Source organism: Triturus cristatus, chromosome 11 (genome assembly GCF_964204655.1).
Source record: "Triturus cristatus chromosome 11, aTriCri1.1, whole genome shotgun sequence".
In the NCBI taxonomy this organism is placed as follows: domain Eukaryota; kingdom Metazoa; phylum Chordata; class Amphibia; order Caudata; family Salamandridae; genus Triturus; species Triturus cristatus.
Genome location: NC_140594.1, coordinates 473,079,901 through 473,092,625, shown reverse-complemented (window position 1 = coordinate 473,092,625; position 12,725 = coordinate 473,079,901). Strand labels below are relative to the sequence as shown.

At 43.9% G+C, this 12,725-nt stretch overlaps 1 protein-coding gene across 1 annotated transcript in view; it reads left to right on the top strand.

Annotated features, from left to right (window-relative positions):
• DPYSL2 (dihydropyrimidinase like 2) overlaps positions 1 to 12,725 on the top strand; it is a 408,396-nt gene that overhangs the window by 89,197 nt on the left and 306,474 nt on the right. The window lies entirely within an intron of this gene.

Sequence of the window (12,725 nt, the reverse complement as noted above, 5' to 3'; positions counted from 1 at the left end):
ACACCAGTATTATATATACTACCTAAAATTCACAAAAATGCTGTCGCTTCACTGGGATGACCGATTGTATCAGGCTGTGTATCTATCTTAGAGCCACTGGCTAAATACATAGAGTTTTTCTTAAAACCATTTGTAGCAGGAACAAAATTGTTCATAAAAAGATTCGATGCATTTCATCAATGCATATGGAAACAAAACTTTTGATTCCTCAAGAAAAATCTTGATAACTTTAGATATTGAGTCATTGTACTCAATCATCCCACACGGTGAAGCATTGGCAGTGATGAAAGACACCTTGAACAAAAGAACTCAACAACACATAGTGCCCACTGAATTTTTAAGAGAACTAGCCACCCTTTACCTAATGAAGATTTTTTAAAATTTAAATATGAGCTATTCCTACAGACTGAAGGAATAGCCATGGACTGCGCCTTCGCACCAGAAATTGCGAATATTTTTCTACGTATTTTGAGGACAAATGGATCTATGGGAGGCGTAAACATGTTTAAGGAACATATTACATCCTGGTATTGATATATTGACAATGTGTTCTTTATTTGGAATGGCCCTGAGAGCACCCTTGCAGAATTCCATTAATGTTTAAATGATGGGTCGGCTGACCTTAGATTCACTATGACACACAACAAAGAGAAATTGAATTTTCTTGGTATGTGGATTTTAGTAGAAGACAACAAACTTCTATTTAATCTATATACAAAACTTATGTACAAAAACACTCTATTGCACTTTTACAGCAGTCATCCAAAAACACTCAAAGAGAATTTGACAAAGGGGCAATTCTTAAAAATCCATAGAAATTGTTCAAAAAACAGATTACTTCTAGAATGGCGAAATATTATGCAAACAATTAATGGAGAGAGGATACCCAAGAAAACTCATGAAACAGCCTATGAAACAGGTGTAGTTCGTACCCCAAGAGGGTCTAGTCACTCCAAAAGAAAGATAGGAAACCACACCACTGACATGAATACTTACATTTTCTCCAATGGCTAACAAAATAGAGAAAATTATGAATTTGAATCTAAAATTACTGAATTCTTTTAATATACAAAGATCTTTATTTGCATTCAAGAAGAATAAAAATCTCCAAAAACATCTGGCTAAAGCAGTTAGAAGTACAGAAGAAAGATCCTTACCGCAGATTCTAGGACCTCGCCGGTAATTAGATACTACAAGTGCAGTAATTGTACAGCATGCAAATTCACCAAAAACAGCAAAGGTATAATGATTAATGGGAAAACGTGGTACCAGAATGCACTGTCCAATTGGAATACCAAAAATGTTGTCTATTACATCATGGGCCCTTGCCAAAATATATATTGGCCAAACTGCTCAACCAGTTAAAAAACAGGATCCTACAACATCAATCTAGAATAAGATTGAAAACACAGGAGGCCCCACAGGTCTCACATTATGAGACAGCAGGACACACCGAAAAATTATATTGAATGGTCAGTTCTATATGCAACACGTAAAGCAAACAAAGGGTAATCTATTGCAAACCTAAATCTTAGAACAGAAGCCCACTTGATTGAAAGATTCCATACTGCTACACAAGGTCTAAATGACCATGATGAGATTTGGTTTTTGATTAATGCATGATGTTTCCTCTATAGATACTGATGGAAAATGCAATCATTATGTTTCTGTTGTGATTGGGTGAGGTCAAATGTATTATTGATCAAGTTATATGATGGTGAAGACCTTTATTATGCTATATGTAGCATCATGGATTCCATTGCACCACTCCAACAAAAAAATGCCTCATCAAAAATATCCAAACGACAATTTAAACTCAGAAACTCAGAATGCTGCAATCTTAGGGCAATTGAGCGATCTTGGAGATCCAAACACTCCTCGGATCAGTTAAAACTCCTTAGAGAGTTTAGAAGTTCCTATAACAAACTAATCAAGAACGCTAAGGCAGACTTCTTCAGATCCCAACTTGATCAAGCCACTAATCGCCCCAAGAAACGTTTTCAACTGGTTGAATAGCAATCAGTGGAACCCCTAAACTGCTCTGGCTCTGGAGTCAGTCCAGCCTCATGTGACGAACTGGCTGACTTTCTTACTGAGAAAGCAAGACTCATCAATATTGAACTTGGTTCTAAGAAGGCTCTATTGCCATCCAATGGGTCCGCTCCACCTCCTGCCGTCCTAGAGAAGTTCAAAGCAATCAGCCTGAATACCAAAAACAATGCTGCATGGGGCACCTTTACTCCTTTCATTGAAAGAGACATCAACAAGATTTGTCATAGTATTAACCCCTTTAGCGACCCGTTGCCACCTTCCATTTTCAAAGAAATAAAGGACGTTGTCATCGCCATCTGGACAAAGATCATCAGCGCTTCACTGTCTCAAGGCTCGATCCCAGATTGCCTAAAAGCAGCTCAGGTATCGCCTATACAAAAAAAAACGAATGCAGATAGTGCTGACCTTAACAACTTCCGCCCTATCTCTAACATCCCCACCTTATCCAAACTCCTAGAAAAATGTGTCCAATCACAACTCTGTGCTCTCACATCGATAACTTCCAACTCCTGGACCAGCAACAATCTGGCTTTCGGAATGGGCACAGCACTGAATGAGTTCTGACTCACGTTATGGATGACATTTTAAAAATGCTTGACCAAAATCAATTTTGCCTACTAATCCTCCTTGACCATTCCTCTGCGTTTGACACTGTCAATCATGACAACCTCCTATGCATTTTGAAGAACAGGATGGGCCTCTCTGGTCGGGTGTTGCAATGGATCTCGTCCTTCCTCCACCACAGATCACAAAGAATCAAGGCGAACCACTCTCTCTTCCAGCCCTCTCCAGTATCCATGGGGGTCCCCCAAGGGTCCGCCCTATCTACTATACTCTTCATCTTGTTCTTGGAAACTTTAGCTAATGCACTAAATTCCACGAACATTCTTTTCCATATGTATGCGGATGATACGCAACTCTATCTGAAAATACCCTCTCCGGATAACCTCATATCACTCAACACTACTCTAACGTCTACTCAGAATTGGTTAACCGAGAATCACCTCCTACTCAACACCTCCAAAGCAGAATTCCTTCTCATTTCTCCTCCGAATCACATCCCAAAGTTAGACCTTTGGATGAACCACCTCACTGCCTTCAACTGCTCCCCCATCATCATTGACTCAGCCAAATCTCTCGGAATCACCAAGAACAAGCATCTGAACTTGAAGAATCATATCAGCAATGTGTGCAAGGGAGCTAATCACCAGATGAGGATACTCAGGAACATCAAACCTTTCCTTCCTCAAGCGGATTTCAAGCAGGTAGTCCAAGCGCTTGTTTTGCCGCGACTAGATTATGGCAGTGCTATGCTCTGTGGTCTCACCAAATATACCTTGTCCCCACTAAGGGCTTCACTGAACGCTGCTGCCAGATTGGTTGCGGGTTCCAAAGGAAGTGCGCACATATCTCGAGTCCTAAAATCCCTTAAGTGGTTGCCCTACGAAGCACGAATTCAGCTAAGGATTGCCTACCTGTCTCACAAAGCACTCCATTTCAAAACCCCTAGGAGATGGCAGACCCTCAGGATGTGCTAACACTTTCCTCCTGAAACCTCGGAACTTTCGCAAAAAGAGAACATGCCACCGAGCATTCTCCGGCGCTGCCCCGAAGATCTGGAACTCTCTTCCACCAGAAGTACGCAGAATCCCTTTCATGGTTACTTTCAAATTAGAAGCTAAAATATTCTTTATGAACAAGTTCTTACCTTAAATAACTTTGGATCATCTGCTCTAAGTCTTTGGACTTACTAACTGACAACTTGCACTGAGTGCTACTCTTCTTTTAATCTATCATTTGCTCCCCGCTTAGCTCGCCATGTACCAATTATTGTTTTACTCTTTATTGACCCCATGTGTGTTGTAACTGTTTGGTTTGTTATTCATATTTGATGCCGGTACTGCAACTTATTACCTTCCTTCCCTCCTATTGTAAAGCGCTCTGATATCCTTCGGGATCGTGTTCGCGCTATATAAAACTTTAGAAATAAATAAATGCAGAAGTTGGCGGTGGGTGGCCTGTTGAATGTGATGATGCACCCACGATTTTTTTGATAAACCCGAGTCCCACGGAATAACGGACGCTGTTGATTATGGAAAAATGTATAAAACACTAACTGTATATGTTCATATGTACATATATGTGAGTGCCACAGTGATAAGGCTTGTTGTAAAATGGATCGGCAGGGCCTGACAGTATAGTTTTCCCCATATTGTATGTGTTAAGAAAGGAAACAAGTAATCAACAGCCAAGTGCCCCGTCTTTGAATTTTTTATATTCACATTACCGCGGGGCTCAAGAATCGAACAGAAATAGAAGTAAATCAGACATATGTGCGGTTGACAGGAGTGACCTGTAGTAAAACTATAAATTAATGCTCAGAAATTTGAATTTCCTCTATGTTTTGGTCACAATAACATCACAATGAGCCAAACGCAAGTTACTGTGTAGCTGTCCCCCATCCTTATCACGTGACTAGAGCAGAAGGTATTCACTCCCGGGTAGGACAAGTACTTTAAACTCGAGTGAGTAGGTTCGGACAGGGCACAACACAGAGCCCAAATGTGACCCGTTTTGTGGCCTCCTTTAAGAAAACTGCCGGTGCTCAGCACAGGTGAGACCCGGCCCAATTAAAGCCCTGACTGCTGGCATGGTGCATTTCTACGAATGCGAGGCACAAGATATAAATAATAGAATGCTTTTCTTGCCTGGACAATGACAGGTTTGAGACACATCCATTATATAGAAGGGGGCGTCTATGGGGAAGAGAAATCCACCTACATGGACGGTTGATCGAATTACTTAGTTTGTGGTATTTGTACCTTGGCCACTTAGAGACAGGACCTTTTGCTTGGACTGTCGCCTGTTGAGGAATGGTTTGTCCCTCCTGCATTTGACCGCCTAGAAGCATGGGGTGTGCAAGATATTACTTTTTTGGCATTATTTATTTATAAAGTTTTAAATAGCGCGAACATGATCCCGAAGGATATCAGAGCGCTTTACAATAGGAGGGAAGGAAGGTAATAAGTTGCAGTACCAGCATCAAATATGAATAACAGACCAAACAGTTACAACACACATGGGGTCAATAAGGAGTAAAACAATAATTGGTACATGGCGAGCTAAGCGGGGAGCAAATGATAGATTAAAAGAAGAGTAGCGCTCAGTGCAAGTTGTCAGTTTGTAAGTCCAAAGACTTAGAGCAGATGATCCAAAGTTATTTAAGGTAAGAACTGGTTCATAAAGAATCTTTTAGCTTCCAATTTGAAAGCAACCATGGAGGGGATTCTGTGTACTTCTGGTGGAGGCTTTCCTTGTCCTACAGATAAACCGGAAGAGTTTTTTAGCGATGATTCTGTTCCCGCTAATTATAGATTGAAGCACGCTCATCTAGGGGCAGCATAAGATAAACCGTACATGTAGGAATATATATAAGATGGCTGCGAAGCTGTCTTATTTTTAGCGACATGTAATCACTTACGCATCTTTGCTAGAAGACTCCCACTAAATGGATCCCTCCATTAAAACGACTTTGGGCCCACAAGCATATATCTTTGCGGCACAATGCATGGTGGGCATGCGTTAACCATGTCCCCCAGTTCTGTTCGCTCAAGAATACCATATTAGGCACTTAAGAGAATGGCTAGCTTCTCCCCCGTCATGATGCCTGAAAGCAATGCGGTCACCGGGTAATCTCATTTAAGCTGAGCCACAACAAATAGTACCATGCCGATACTTATGTTCGGGGCATATAAAAGAGTGGCTGTTTCTTCCTGTTTTTAAAGCACACAATGTATGATTTTTTAAAGAACAAAGGAAAAACATTTTTGTTTTGGGCGCCTTATTATTACTGTATGTATCAATAGATTCAACTATTACCTGTTATCACATATGTGTTTAGTAATGTGGAAGAGGTGTGGCGCAGCAGCCAGGGTGCATGACTCCGGACCACGGGGTTCACGGTTTGATCGCCGGTGGTATGTTAGCCCAGCACCATGTGACTCTGGGCAATAGCTCGCGGCAGGTTAGCCCAGCACCATGTGACTCTGGGCAATAGATAGCGGCAGGTTAGCCCATCACCATGTGACTCTGGGCAATAGCTCGCTTAATCTTCCCAATGGCCCCCAGCACCGGGACACCTCTCCGGAGGTAGCTGTGCGCTTTACAAATGATGGTATTTCATTTCATTAATACCTATAGTGACAGAGGACATTTGTTGATTTTACGTTTTACTTGAAGGGAACACTTTATAGTCCTAAGCATTTCATTTCATTAATGCCTATAGTGACAGAGGACATTTGTTGATTTTATGTTTTACTTGAAGGGAACACTAGCCTTGTATAGTCCTAAGGAGGCCAGAAACTTTACAGGCCGAAACACGTCCACTTTCTCTTAAAAGGAGCCCACAAGAAATGAAAATGAAGAGTTACGAAAAATAGCAATCTAAGTATAACAACATATAGGTCTTGGACATTAGATTGGGTGGTAATTGGATACATATGTGGACGACCTACAAAACAGACTCCAACATATAAAAAATACATAGTCCGTCAGCGCTTTTTGAAAAACATATGAGGAAAGAGAGTACAATTTCTGTAACAGTTGAATATTTGCTGTATATTTGAATGTGACAATTCTTGTGATTATTGAATATTTGTTGCATGTGTTAGAGATGGGCACTATTTAGCAGTAAGAAAATATAAAACAAAAAACAGATTTGCAGCTATAATGAGTAGTTTTTAATACAACGTTTAGAACTCACAGGTGAAGTTATTTGGATATCCCAATAGTAATTAGGAAACCATTATTGATAAAATCGTACAGACAATTCCTCCCTTGTGGGCCATTTTTCCTTTTGTTCATATCATTTTGCCCAAGGCCTAGAGGGTTACTGGGATTTACCCCCTCACAATTCCCCCCTTCCAAGTTGATGTGGGTGAGCGCAGTGCTGATGGGTGATTCTTCAAGGTTGTAGATGTGGAGAAGGCATGGGTCTTTAGGGGCTCCTGAGTGGATGGTCTTCATGATTGTTGCTGTATCTTTTCTGCAGAGAGTTTTCCATTGTGTCAAGTGACCGTTCTGGTTGGTGATAAGAAGGTTTGCGATGAGATCACTGGGGGTCTGGTTGGTGTGCGAAGTTGCTGTAGATGTTTGTGATTTTGCTGTGGAAGACGTCACAGATTTCTTCCGAGGGGGTGACCAAGGATGTGGTGAAGTCCTTGACATTCAAGAAGATCTTCTTGCAACTGTTGGCGATCCCTTTGATGAGTTCAGCTAGTGTTCTTTACTTTATGTCTATCAGTTGGTGGTAGCCCTGAGTGCCACCTTGTAGGTGGTTCTGTTGTTTTGTGACTGGCTCTCCATTTTCTTTCTAGCTGTTTGCAGTGTCATTTGGAATCTTGAAGGTCCTCTGAGTACTAGCTAGCCTGCTGGTTGGTTCTTCTTTGCTTGTTGGGTTTGATAAGTGTGAGGGCATCTGCACAGTTCTTGATCCAGTTGCTGAAGTTGGTGATGTCCTTTTTGAGGTTGTCTGTGAGGTTAGGTTAATCCATGCTCAGGGCACGGAGCCAGTTTGCTTCAGAAATGTAGCTCCATGTGCGGATAGGTAGCTAGACGCTAGTGACTGCGTTGACTTGCGGTGTGTTGATTTGGAAGTAGATGATAGAGTGGTCGGTCCATTTGAGCGATGAGGTAGAGTTGTACTTGATGCTGTCACTGGTGTTGAAGATAGGGTTCAGCGTGTCTCCTGCAATGTGTGTTGGTTCTGTCACAAGCTGAGCTAGTCAAATATTTTTCAGTCTTTCAAGGAGTGCTGTAGCACAGGGGTCAGTCCTGTCTTCTATGTGAAAGTTGAAGCCGCTGAGGAGAATGAAGGCTTTGGAGTCAATGGTGAGAGGAGCAATGAAGTCCGTGATGAGGCTGGCGCAGGTGGCTCACGGTCCGGGTGGCCGGTAGGCGAGGGTTCCGTTCAAGGTGAAGTTTTCTGAGATTTCCTTTTTTTTTTTAGAACTTTTTTTATTATTTCGGAGTCAAGTAGATATAAGACAATATCCAGACCATGGATAATAACGCAACAGTTCAACAGTATCTGCCTGGCGGGGACTGTAACAATAATACCAATAACAATCAAAGCATAACATGTAAAGGCGGGTCAGGCATACGAAGTACAGCAATAGAGACATGTGAAGCATTCAAGGGTACATACCTGTGTGAGTGATGTGTTTCAACCGCATATGCGGGAGGCTAGTCCTGGGAGTCATTGCCAATATTCAGCAGGTACTCCCTGAGGGGTTGCCTTATATCTCTCGGCTGTGAAGTGGGGGGCTGCAGCGTGGCATATACTTTACTAGTGGAGTCACAATAAATCATACTACCAATCCATGACTTAACAGATGGACGAGTCCCACTGTCCCGGTGTAATGCTTATCTCCCTGTTGGCCAGCAAAAGTGTAATGGCTGTGTACCTGCGAATGGATTCAGGGACATCTTCTACATGACCCAAAAGTGGCTAAAGATGGTTCGAACGGAGTTCAATATCTGTCATTAAGGAGAGGCGCTCAAATATCTCACCCCAGTAGGCCCCTATATGTGGACAAGTTCATGTGAGCTGAGCAAAATCAGCATCAGATGCGCTGCACTTAGGGCAGTTTGGGACCTCATCGGATCTATTTTAGCAAGCATACTGGGGGTGACATATACTCTATGCAGGAATTTGAAGTGGAGCAGCTTGTGTCTGTGGTTGGGGGAAACTAGTTTTATCTGTGTACAGCAGAAGTACAACTCTTTATCAATTAGAGCTCGGCCTCGGTCAGCCTCCCATTGTTCCTGTATTCTCCCGTCGTGTTCAGTCCTCATTCACATGCATGCCTTGTGTAGTTTGTAGATCTGCTTTCCTCCCTCGGGGTTTGAGATTCATAAAGTCAGTGGGGGGGAAGTTATCAGGAGCTATAGGCTTAGGAAGGGACACAAGCACATACTGCGGCATGTAGGCGACGCAGGAAGAAATGGTCCATTTGTGTAGCTTGGGTAAATCGAACGTCCTCAGTGTGCGAGAGAGCATGTCCATTAGGAAAGATAGCTCCCATTGTGTGTAGATCAAATTTCCTATGAGTGTGGCGTACCTATTGCTCCAAGGTGGGTGGGATCCATGGGTTATTAGCCACTGGGAGCAAAGGAGACCCCAACAGCCGGTTGAGTTTCTTACATGCCCAACTTGTGGTGGACAGTGTTTGGATATCAGCGGCATCAAGTTTGAGTCCGCTCAGCAGGATGGAGGACAGTTGGATGCCTTCCACTTGGTCCCTCTCAGGGATGGAGTATGGAAGACTAGCATCTGGGTGAAACCAATGTGACGCAAATTGGACATGCACTGCCAGATAGTAAATTTGAAAATCAGGGACACCAAGCCCCCCCTGTCATAAGGGAGCACAAGAGTATCTCATCTGACCTGAGGCCTCCGGCCAGCCCAAATAAGGTGCACTAGCAGCCCCCGGAGTGTGAGAAAAAATGCATTGGTTAACAGTATGGGGATTTTAAGAAAGAGACAGAGAAAACAGGGAAGGACAACCATCTTTATGATGGCTATCCGTTCTACCATAGAAAGCGGGAGCCGCATCCATCTTTCTATTTGGACCGTGAGTTTCTCCACCGAAGGCCAATAACTCAGTCAGAGCACCTGTTCTTTATCCCTATGGAGTATAATACCAAGATATTTATTAGAGTCCCCACACCACTGCAGCGGATATTCACATGGTGTCTCAGAGGCGACTTAAGTTTATGAAAAGAGTTCTGACTGCACCCTGTTGATATGGAGCCCTGAGAACCCCTAAACAGAAAGATTTTGTGAATAACAGGAATAAGATTTTGAGAGGGCTGCACAGGAACAGCAGAATATCGTCTGCGGTCATAGCTATTAGTAGAGGGCATGGCCTAAAATGAAGGCCGCGGTGAAGATGTTTCTCCTGCAGGTGGCATACAAGAGGATGGCGATAATAAAAAGAAACGGGGATGTGGGCACCTGGCAATCGTAAACTGTCCGATGAGGGTTGAGAGTAAAGGTGCGTAATTAGTGCAAGGAAGTCCTTGGGGAGACCCAGTTTCTGCAGTGTTGTCCAAAGGAAAGGCCACGCCAGAGAGTTGAAGGCCGTTTCTGCATCAAGCAGAGCGATAGCCATGGCACCTCTGGTGAAACCATGTTAAGCACTGCAAACACCCTGCAGAGGTCGAAGGATGTAGATATATGGGAGATGAGCCCTGTCTGAGCCGCAGAGATGATCTGGTGGGTTATTAAAGCCAACCTGGTGGATATTACTTTGGCCCGAATTTTATTATCGAAATTTAGTAATGAGAGGGGCTGGTAGGAGGTGCGAAAGCAGGGTCTTTGTTTGGTTTTAGCAGGAGCATAATCACTGTCTCCCGTAGTGAGGCCGGTAGTGCGCCCTCTTCAAGGGCCTTGGCATACATTTACAAAAAATGTGGAGTAAGTATGGATTTATACGTTTGTAAAATATCCCTGTTAGACTGTCCAGGTCGGGGCATTATTGCCATCCAACGCATCTATGGCCTGCAATATCTCCTCTGCAGACATTGGCTCCCTCAAGAATTGATGCTGCATGCCTGTTAGTCACATCATGGCATCCTCTTCAAGGTAGGCAGCTCTGGCTTCATCACCACTTATGAGTTTGATGGAGTATAGTTGCTCATAATAATGAAGGAGGGCGTCAGTGATATCTGCATTGTGAATGACTCACCTGCCATCGGACAGTTGGAGTTCAGGTATGTAGACTGGGCCGCAGTTTGGGCATAGGGGGTTTGCTAATGTGCGCCCCGGATGTTCAGCCTCTCAATACCTTGGTATATTTGCCTAGGTAAGCAATCTCTCTTTCTGCCAGGGAATGGACTTCGTCCATTAGTGCGGAGCAATGATGCAACTGAGCACTCCCAGTCAGCATATTAGACCTTTCAAGACCTTGAAGCTCATCCTCCACATGAATGATGCTGTTACGAATATCCTGGAGCACACCTGCATGTTTGGAGATGCAGACAACTTGGATAAATGCCTTATAGGCATCCCAGAGGGTGCCTGATGGGTGACAGAGCCAGTGTTTAAGGCAAAGTATTCTAGTATGGAGGCCAGAGTTCTGTACGGAACACCGAGTCCATGAGAGCAGTGTCAGGGAAGCACCATCGCCTCTTGAGCCCCTCTCCGAATGGAATATTAAGAGTCACCAGCACTGGGGAGTGATCCGAGAGTGTACGGGGTAAGTGCTGTTTGCCCCTCAGCCAGGGCAAAGTGCCAATCGACAGAAGCCAGTAATCTATGCTTGTCCATACCGCATGTGGAGCAGAGCAGAATGTATAAGCGGGCTGTGCGGATGTAGGTGTTGCCATGCATCATGCAGGGAATAAGTGTCCCCTATGTCCTTGAATACCCAAGTAGCCTGCGGTTTGATAGCAGTATGCGTCCCTGTGGTATCCAGTAGTGGGTTCTGTAGCAAGGTGAAATCTCCCCCAGTAAAACTGTAGTGGCCTCAAACCTGCTCATGATGGAAGAGAGTCCATGAAAGAAGTTGGAATCATCAACATTAGGGGCGTAGATGTTCACAAGAAACATGCAGTAGTCTGCTAAACGGCCGGACAGTATGGCATATCCGCCATACTTATCCAGGAACTAGCAGTGAGGCTGAAAGGGACGTTCTTGTGGATGAGTATGAACACTCCCCTAGAGTAAGTGCTGTAGCTAGAAAAATTACCTGTGTTGTCCCTATGTTTTTGCAAAGGATGGAAAGTCTTGTGGAGGGAGGTATTTCTCCAATAGGAAAATGATTTGCGCCCCATGCCTATTGATGTAGGCCAGCACCTGCGGACCCTTACATGGATTGTTCAAGCCCTGAACATTCCATGTTAAACAAGTTATCTCACCTGTTGAAGTCTGTCCCGCCAGAGGCATAGGCGTGATGTGTGGTATGTAGTCTGCATGGTAAATATGACAACATATGTAAATCCGCCCGGGCAATGGTAAAGTGAGAAGGGAAGGAAGTACAACAGTCCCCTGATAAACAAACCCCCACCACCCCCCACCCACACGGAGCAACTGACTGCTCAGTGAAACCCTCAGAAATCAACAAACAAAAATCCCAAAAGGCATAACAGTGTAGTATACACCATGAGGGTGGGCAACTCCACAGTCAACGGAGCCCGTATGAACAGAAGCATAATAATAATTGGTATCAGGCCAGTATAGTAGTTTCCTGCAAACATTATGATGAAAGAGAGTTTGATGGGCCACCTAAAAGTAGTCATCAAGGGATATCTTTCCAGGAAGCTCAGGGACAGAAGTTCAGCCAGTAGGAGAAAGATCCATGTTAGGCGATACCTGCCGATCAGCCGGGGTACGTTCAGCTGTAGACCACGGGGACACTGCACCTTCAGGATTGAACGTCTTATAGAAGGAGAGTGCTCCACTGGAGAGTCCCACATCTGGCTCTTCCCATTAACATCTATGTGAAGCCTGGCAGGGCACAGCATGCCATAAGGAAGACCTTTTTTACGTAACAGATTTTTGTCATCTTGAAACTTTTGTCAAGCCTCTTGAACCATCACCGAGAAGCCAGGGTATAGAGAGATGGTGGATCCCTGGTATTACAAGGGGCCATGCTCAAGAGCCAGTCGGA